The 9,063-nt window shown below is 42.8% G+C and overlaps 1 long non-coding RNA gene across 1 annotated transcript; it reads right to left on the bottom strand.

The window, feature by feature from the left end:
* Window positions 1-2,314: 2,314 nt before the first annotated feature.
* On the bottom strand, window positions 2,315-3,669 carry LOC143773870 (uncharacterized). Its single transcript, XR_013215415.1, has 3 exons — window positions 3,496-3,669; window positions 2,987-3,381; window positions 2,315-2,467 (listed from the first exon to the last, which is right to left on the bottom strand). It is a non-coding gene; the product is annotated as an uncharacterized LOC143773870 (long non-coding RNA).
* Window positions 3,670-9,063: the final 5,394 nt, after the last annotated feature.

The raw sequence follows: 9,063 nt of genomic DNA, 5'->3' as shown, positions 1-9,063 counted from the left end.
TCACTTATACATTGTATATAAAGCAGTCCATATACAGTATACAGGTGGTACTGCAAGTGCTGTATATATTTATGGAGGAGAGCCAGTCTAATGGTCTCTCTTGCGTGTCTGGGCTGGAACTGTCAGGGCTGTCTCCATTATTCAAAGAAAGAGTTTTCTCACCTGAGCAGTTCAGTACACCTGACTGATGGGGGTGGGTCAGACTTAAATAGCGGTGTGCGAGGGAAGACAGGGCTTTTGGTGGGGAATCAGCATGAGAGCACAGAGACGGTTGACTCCCTCTGACTTACCCATGACAGCTATCCGCGCTTCCCCACTTGGTTAGCAACACCATCCCGACTGACGACACTGAGCCCAGAGAGATCCCCGCACCGCACAGTGACCAGTACGGACTTCAGAGTATCGTTCCGCTCACCACCACAGAGGCACCGCTGAGTCCTAGAGCTGCGGTGCCTACTGAGTGCCGGCCTGCTCTTATGGCCATAACTGCTGAACTGCATACTACTTCTGTGGCCTTGTCTGCTGAACTGTTTTCTACATCCTCTGTGCTGCGAACCCACACCTCTAAAAAATCTCATGCCTGTACCAGGAGACCACGTGCCTCAGCGTTTTTATGAGTAAACATGTCTAGGAACTTCTTTTAAGCCAACCCCCAAACAAAGCTTTTTAAAAGAATGTGTGGACAATGGAAGTCAATTACACTCAAGACTACTAGGATTGCAGTATCTTTTTTGGAAGCATTGGAAGACTCTGACTATAATGTAAGTATACAAGCTATATGTCTGCCTGACTTTTTTTCTCCCTGCAGACTATAATCATTTCTGTCTCTCTTGCAGCATTCCTCATCATGTCCTTCAGTGAAGATCAGACCTCACAGAGTAGACAGGAGACTGAAGTGAGTACATTTGCTACTGATTGGTAAGTATTCACTGTCACTATTACACATGTGACATAATATTTTTTTTCTTTTTACAGAACCATTTCAGTGCAGATGAGCAGGAGCAGCAGGCTCAGGCCCAGTCCAGGTGGCAAGACAGCGTGTAAGTATTCTTGACTGTTTTTATTTATTCTTGACTGTTTTTGGGACGCTTGACTGTTTGTATTTATTCTTGACTGTTTTTGGTACTCTTAACTGTTTTCTTTTCTTTTTGACTGTTTTTGTTTTAAGTGTTTTATCTTTCCAGCATTAATGTCTTTGTTTCATTTCTAGGTTTCACAACGGGAGGAGGATTTCATAGACAAAGACCTCCTCATCACCTTGGTGCAGGAGCGAGTTGCGCTGTGGGACACCCGGGAGCAGCAGTACTCGGACGCTGTGGTGATTCGGAGGCTGTGGAATGAGGTGGTCCAAGCGATGATGGATGACTGGGACAATGCCATGCACACAAGTCAGAAAGGCTTTTTGTAAGTATTGCAATGTGGTCTGATGCGGCAGTGAACCTGAAGGCCAGGATCATACAACCATGTGTGATGCAATAAACTCCTGCGAGTTACTCGCATCACACACGGTTGTGTGATCCCGACCTAAAGTGCATTGTTTAACATTTTTTTTCCCTATTCACAGTGAACAAAGTCAAAACCCGTTGACATTCGATGAAAGATCGGTTTAACAAGGACCTGAGACAGGAGATCCAAGTTTGCAGTGGTGCTGCAGCAAGGATAGGGAAATACAAATACCACCGACTCCTGGATGTCCCGAGGCCTGTCCTTGCTCAGAGAACGTATTTTTCTGTTGTATTCTATTGTGTTGGATTCCCTAATCTGAATGTTTCTATTCTACAGGAGTTGGCGCTTTTACAATTGTTATTTTTTTGGAGTAATGTTTCACTTTTATTTTCACAGAACCTGGAGCAGCACCCTCCCACCTGTGCCACAAATTACACACTTAACATCAATACCGAGTTCTGCTGCATACCACTGTATGGCCACCACCATGCCCAGTCCTGCCGCACACAACTACACCGCCACCACCATGCCGGGTGCTGCTGAAAGCCACTCGACCACCATGCTGAGTCCTGCTCCTGCACGGCTGACCACCGCCACCAGCACTAGGCCGCATACAGATCCTGCACAGCTGCCCACCGCCACCACCACTAGGCCACCTGAAGATCCTGCACAGCTGTCCACCGCCACCACCAGGCTGGATCTACATTGTGAACGACCTGCTGACCCCACCAATCCCACCCTCCCAATGAGACACAAAAATAGGAAGCTGTCGCATCAAACGGTACAGAAAGCCAAAAGGACTCGTGGCAGCAGAGGTGTCGTACTGCCTCACCTCCCAATGTTATTGAAATCCACCGCACTCCCTGTGTGGAATATCTTAGAAACAAAAGGATTTTTTGAAATTTGCTAATTTATTCAAGTGAAAAACAGAAAATCAAATGTGACAGATCAAATAGTAGGCAGTATAAGCGACTGAGTGATTTGACGTTTCGACCCTCCCGGGTCTTACTCTAAAGTCGCACTGTGAATACAAAACAGTATAAACAAGATCTTTAGTTACATAATATACAGAAATTACAAGACAACACATACAAAACAATATATACAGTATAAAAGGTATGTTTACAATATTATACCCCAATAGACTATGTTATGAGGCTAAGTTATAGCATGGGGTCTGTCAAACGGGAATCAGTCATGTGACATTGTGTCTACGAGTGCTTCTGTAGTAAAAAGTATAGTTGTTACCTTAATCCAGGATTTATGAGTGGCTCTTATGGTAGTGAGGATGTTATCCCTGTAGTGTCAAGGGGCTGGGGAGAATGATAGTAATGTTAGTAGCCTGTGATGGATAGGCAGTTACATAGAGGCCCAACATACGTCCAAAAGTAATAGTGATTTACCAGGTACAGTCTTTTTGATACCAAGTATGGCCTGATAGTTGATTTCTCTCTGAGTATGACCTGTAATACCATATACATGAGTGTCAGTGAAAGGTAGTTACTAGTAGCACCCTGGTGTATCCAGAATGAATAATCACCTTGCTGAGGAATAGCAGCGGTGCATCAGCGTCTTGCTGCTGTTTGCATACGCGATTCAAATAGAAAGTTGGTATGTCACTGGAGACAACCTGGAATGTATAATTGCAATGGTAAGGGGCGATAACTATATATGTTAGTGGTGTCCAGAGGTTGCTAGAGGGGAGAAAATACCTTTCTTGCAGGTGCCAATGTATCAGCCTTAAATTGCTGGTAAGTTGTATGTGGTTTAATGGATTTGCCAGTTCTGGATAAAGCCTGTAATGTTATAGATAATTGGTCAGCCATGCTGTTGGTATTGGGCAGTGTCCTCAGGGAGGTAAGGTGAGTTTTTACCTTGTAGTGGGGTAACAGCGGCGCAACTGCGTCTTGCTGGTGGACATGTAGGCTTAGTACCCTGAGGGGATCACCAAAATGCGGTAATCAGTATATTACATGCATAACCAGGCACAAACAGATCAGCTTCCTCAAACAGATAATGTAGATAATGTAAGGTGCTCAGCTTTGTTACCTTAGTGGATGGGGGATAGCGCTCCTGCGTCCTGTGGGAAGGCATGATATGTTCCATGTGGGGCTCTTTAAATAGTCTGACTGCTCTAATGGGGATTGCTGGCCGGAAATGACGTTGTGTTCAGTAAAACTGGGCTACTGCGCATGCCCGAGTGTTTGTGTACTCAGTAACCATGGTGCTGCTCCCTAGTGAGTGGGAGGTGGGTTGCTGACATAGCGCTTGTGACTGTGCATGTCAGGAGATGGTATCGCTTCAGTCCCAGCTGGAAATGATCACCCTCATGGCTGAGCTCCTGTGAAGAGCTTGTGTGAATGTCCCAGCGTCCCTAAGTAACCATGGCAGCAGCTGCTGCTGTGTACTGAGTGATCTCGGCAGGGTGTAACCTGAGCCATGTTGTAAGAGTCTGTGTAGGAAAGTAGCTGTCTGGATGCATGGTCTGCCCCCCTGGATTAACCCCTAAGTGATGAATTCTAGATAGTATAAGGAATTAACCCCTGAATAATGAACCTCTTTGGTATGTTGAGAAAAAATAGATTCATGTACTGGAAAGATAAATGGAAAAAATAAAATAAATGTGGATGACCTGGATGATAACGTAATGGAAAAAATAAAAGGACAAGAATATGTATCAAGAAAGAAAAAATGCAAAACCGCAAACACAGAAAAATAAAATGAAAATAGAGTTGGATAAAAACGAAAATAAATTAAAAAATGAAAAAGGAAAAAGAAAAAAGGAAAAAAGGAAAAAATAAAATAAAAATAAAAATAATATATCCAGGGGAGTTAGGAGTGGACACTCACCTAGAACCGAATGGCATCAGCGTGTCTAAAAGGCAAAAGGAGAGTGGTTAGAGATATTTAGATGAGCCAATTGATTTCCCTATTAAGGCCCCTGGGTTCCAACGTGTCTAAAGTATGGATCCAGTAAGCCTCTCTTTGTTTCAAGGTCCTTATTCGATCACCCCCTCGCCTAGGGCGATCTATCTGCTCAATCACTTGAAATTTCAACTGTGCCACCGAATGGCGGTATTTGCGAAAATGGTCTGGTAAGGGGAGCCAAGTTTTGCCACATCTAATAGTGGACTTGTGACTGGATATCCTATCCTTAACATGTTGTGTGGTCTCCCCCACATAAAGGAGGCCACATGGGCATTTCACGACATACACAACAAAATTTGAGTTGCAGGTATAGTAACCTTTTATAGGATAGGACTTACCAGTTCTTGGATGTACAATATTCTCTGATTTTATAATATTTGAGCAGGAGGCACAGTTAAGGCAAGGAAATGTGCCATGACGTCTAGTGCTTAATAGCCTTTGTGTGGTTGTGGGGTGTGCACTGCCTATATCCGCTCGTATTAATTTGTCCCTCAAGTTGGCTGCCCTTTTGGTGCACATCAGTGCAGGGGTGTTAAAGGGTTCAATATTGGGGTAGGCCTGGGCCAGAAGGGGCCAGTGTTTCCGAATGATGGTATGGACTTTCGGCATGAGGGGGTGGTATGTGTGTACAAATGGCACCCTTTCTCTGTGCTGAGTGGGCAGAGGAGGTGAAGATGGAGTGAGGGCACGGGTTTTCTCTTTGTCCAGTAATCTCAGTGGGTAGCTCCTTTCTTGAAATTTCTGTGACATTGTTTCGAGTCTGGTGGTTGCTGTAGTGGTCTCAGAAACAATTCGTGTGACCCTGTTGAATTGTGAGCGCGGAATACTGTCCTTAGTGCTCTTAGGATGACAACTAGTGTAATGTAATAGGCTGTTACTGTCTGTTGGTTTGCAAAACAGGTCCGTCTGGAGGTTCCCCAATGTGTCTTTAGTTACTAATGTATCGAGAAATGGTACAGAGTCATTATGCTGATGAATAGTAAACTGTAATTCAGGGTAGATGGAATTTAAAAGGTGGTAAAATGTGTCCAGAGTGGCAGCAGTACCCTTCCAGATGAGGAATATGTCGTCTATGAATCTGTGATAACAGATAGTATTCTGTTGGAATAATTGATTGGTGAAGACATAATTAACCTCAAAGTGGTTCATAAACGCGTTAGCGTAAGCTGGCGCCACGTTGGACCCCATTGCGGTCCCACGTTGTTGATTATAAAACGTGTCCTCGTATAAGAAGTAATTCTCATAGAGAACCAAATTCAGTAGGTCAAGGCATAGTTGAATTGTGTCAGGTGTATGGCTTGACTCCTCCAATAAAGATTTAGTGGCCTCAATTCCCTTATCGTGTGAAATTGACGTATAGAGGCTGTTGACGTCTAAGGTAACTAATAGGCTATCAGGGGGGACCCTCCCAAGTTGTTTTAGGACAGTTAAAAAATGTCCTGTGTCCAACAGAAAGGATTTTGTTTTTCTGACTAGGGGAGTAAGTATCCTCTCCAGGAAGACAGACAGGGGTGAGAGAATGGACTCTGTAGAGGCAACGATGGGTCTGCCCGGCGGGTTTACCAGAGACTTGTGTATCTTTGGTAGGACATAGAACACAGGTGTGATCCCCTTGACACTACAGGGATAACATCCTCACTACCATAAGAGCCACTCATAAATCCTGGATTAAGGTAACAACTATACTTTTTACTACAGAAGCACTCGTAGACACAATGTCACATGACTGATTCCCGTTTGACAGACCCCATGCTATAACTTAGCCTCATAACATAGTCTATTGGGGTATAATATTGTAAACATACTTTTTATACTGTATATATTGTTTTGTATGTGTTGTCTTGTAATTTCTGTATATTATGTAACTAAAGATCTTGTTTATACAGTTTTGTATTCACAGTGCGACTTTAGAGTAAGACCCGGGAGGGTCGAAACGTCAAATCACTCAGTCGCTTATACTGCCTACTATTTGATCTGTCACATTTGATTTTCTGTTTTTCACTTGAATAAATTAGCAAATTTCAAAAAATCCTTTTGTTTCTAAGATATTCCACACAGGGAGTGCGGTGGATTTCAATAATACTGATACTAGACCTTACGGTCTGTCTCACCAGCACCCCGATCTAAATTTAGAGTGCAGGCCAAATTATATTTACATTCACCTCCCAATGTGTCTGTGTTGTCCAGTTTTTCTCTCCCTTCCAATGTGTCTCTCACTTCCCATGCTTTCACTCCTAATGTTTTTACTTTCATTCTTGACCTCCCGGCCAGACCCCACAAGTTTAGTTAGCCCTTCCCCTGGAACCCCTTCTTCGTCCACCCGTAGCCAATGCTCCCAGCTCCACACTCCCCAGGTCCATAAAATTTCCCCGTCATTGGTTCATAAAAGTTAATTTTTTATTTTTTTTAATAAATTTGTGTAGTTTTTCCCCCATCACTGCTTGATCTTTGTCTCTTTCGTCATCGGCAACATACACCGTGCACCGTCAACACACATGTCGCTGTGTACACACACTGTGTTTTTGCCACCTCATAGCTCCATGACACACAATCTACTGCCCCTCTTAATTATTTGCTTTACACTGCCGCTTTGCTTCTTGTGTCTGCCATGATGCTATGAGGTGGCAAAAACACAAAGAGGACTGGAAATCCTCCAGAAATATATATTAATATAGAAAAAAAAGGTTAGGGGTCAACAATGTTCACCTGCCCAGGTGTCAGCACTAGTGCACTCAGAATGCTGTGTTTTCTGCATCCTGAGTGCACTAGTTCTGACACAAGGGCAGGTGAGTAAAGATATGAGGTGGACTAGCTCCATCATCTCTTCTGTCTGCATTAATATATAGAAATATAGAAATGCAGACTGAAGAGACGATGAAGCTAATCCAACGTCCCCTACCATAGTACTGACCTCAGAGAGAAGAGATGTAGTGTAAAGCATGGGTTACATAACCCAATTTGTTTATAATCCAATCCCTGTATCATGCAATCTGCATCATACAGTTAGTGGATTTTATAAAAACTGTAGTTGTGAACCAGTGATTACCTTACTAAACTTTAAAAAAAATGATTCTAATATAGAGGGCATTTGGAACAGGTGTTTAACTAGAGATGTTTTATTGTCAGCAAACATTAAAGTACATTTTAATAATTACAGGTACATAACATTACACAACATTACAAGAACACTAAACCTTGTCATCTTGCCAGGGTAGACGTCCACTCTCTGAAACAAAGCAGGACGCAAATGTATCTCCCTCATTTGGGCAACTTCAACTGTTGTCCTGAGAGAATGATGATGGTAATCTGGCAATGGGTGAGAAACAGGTTCATCAAGTTCATTGTTGGGTCATTCTTTAGCCTTTATGTAGTTGTGCAGAACCACACAGGCCTTGACAACCTCATCCACTGTCTGAATTTTGAGATTAATGGCTGTCCCTAAAAAGACAAGGATACCAAAGGATACCAAACACTCAACTGTTCTTCGTGCCCTGGTCAGTCTGTAATTAAAAATCCTTTTTGTGTGTGTTAAGTCCTGACTGGAGTATGGTTTCAGGAGGTTTCCACACATCTGAAAGGCCTCATCCCCAACCACAACAAATGGCATTGGCGGGCCTTGAGTGTTGGGAAGAGGTTGTGGCAAGGGGAAATTGAAATGATTGCCATACAACCGTTAGCCCATGTCTGAGTTTTTAAATGTCTGGCAGCTGCAATTGCCATGAGCACTATGAAAAAATATTTTTTATAATTAAAGTACTCAGATCCAGTTCCAGCCAGTTTGGTAATTCTAATATGTTTTCCATCCACTGCTCGAAAACACTTGGGGAAATTACAAGTTTGCCAGTATTTCTCTGCATTTTCCTGCCAGATTTCCGTGGTGGGTAGGGGGATAAATTCCTCTCAGAGAACATCCCACAAAGCCCAGCAGCTTTGCGATTATCCCAGAGAATGTTGAAATTCATATCTGGAACTGGAAATGGATCTATGATAAGCTCTCTCCGGTAGCCAGAAATCTGCAGAACAGAGAAAGAAAAACAAAATTTAGAACAATAATATTTATGACTGTGGTTTTGCAAAACAGAGAAATAAAAAATAAATAAAAATAAAAATAAAATGGCATTTATAACAATAATAATTAGGACAGTTTTTTTGCAAAACGATAAAAGGGAAAAATTTTGGTAAATTGCCAAACAATAAGAATTACGACAGGCGTTAATGTTTAAATATTACGTACCTTAGTGTCACCAGCAGACATTCCTCAGCAGGAATCGCTCTACGGCGCTGGGTGTCCTTGCCTGCTGATGGCTCCTTGTACATGGTCCAGCAATTCCATGAAGCTGTCTTTACACATCCTCGTGCACTCTAAATATTTCTCTGGGTTTTCACAGAGCTCACTGAATAAGTAGTGGTAGGCTCCATGGCTCTGTCAGAATTCAAGAATTGGGTGCTGCCAAAAGCGCTGACGCCATCTTCTCTGTTTTTCTCTTTTCCGTTCTTGCTCACAAGCAAATGCAAAGGAAAGAAACAAGTTGACATCCAAGTCCAGATTCCGATAGAAACTCTCCATGCGAAGATCCATCTTGACGCAGGATACAGGAGCCAAATGTGAGAATTTCCTCTGTACAAGGGTTTATATACAGAAATCTTATGAGCCACGCCCATTTGGCATGGCTTTTGTCAAGGAAATTC

This window comes from Ranitomeya variabilis, chromosome 5 (genome assembly GCF_051348905.1).
Source record: "Ranitomeya variabilis isolate aRanVar5 chromosome 5, aRanVar5.hap1, whole genome shotgun sequence".
In the NCBI taxonomy this organism is placed as follows: Eukaryota; Metazoa; Chordata; class Amphibia; order Anura; family Dendrobatidae; genus Ranitomeya; species Ranitomeya variabilis.
The sequence above is the reverse complement of the archived record's forward strand: the minus strand, read 5'-3'. Positions and strand labels throughout refer to the sequence as shown.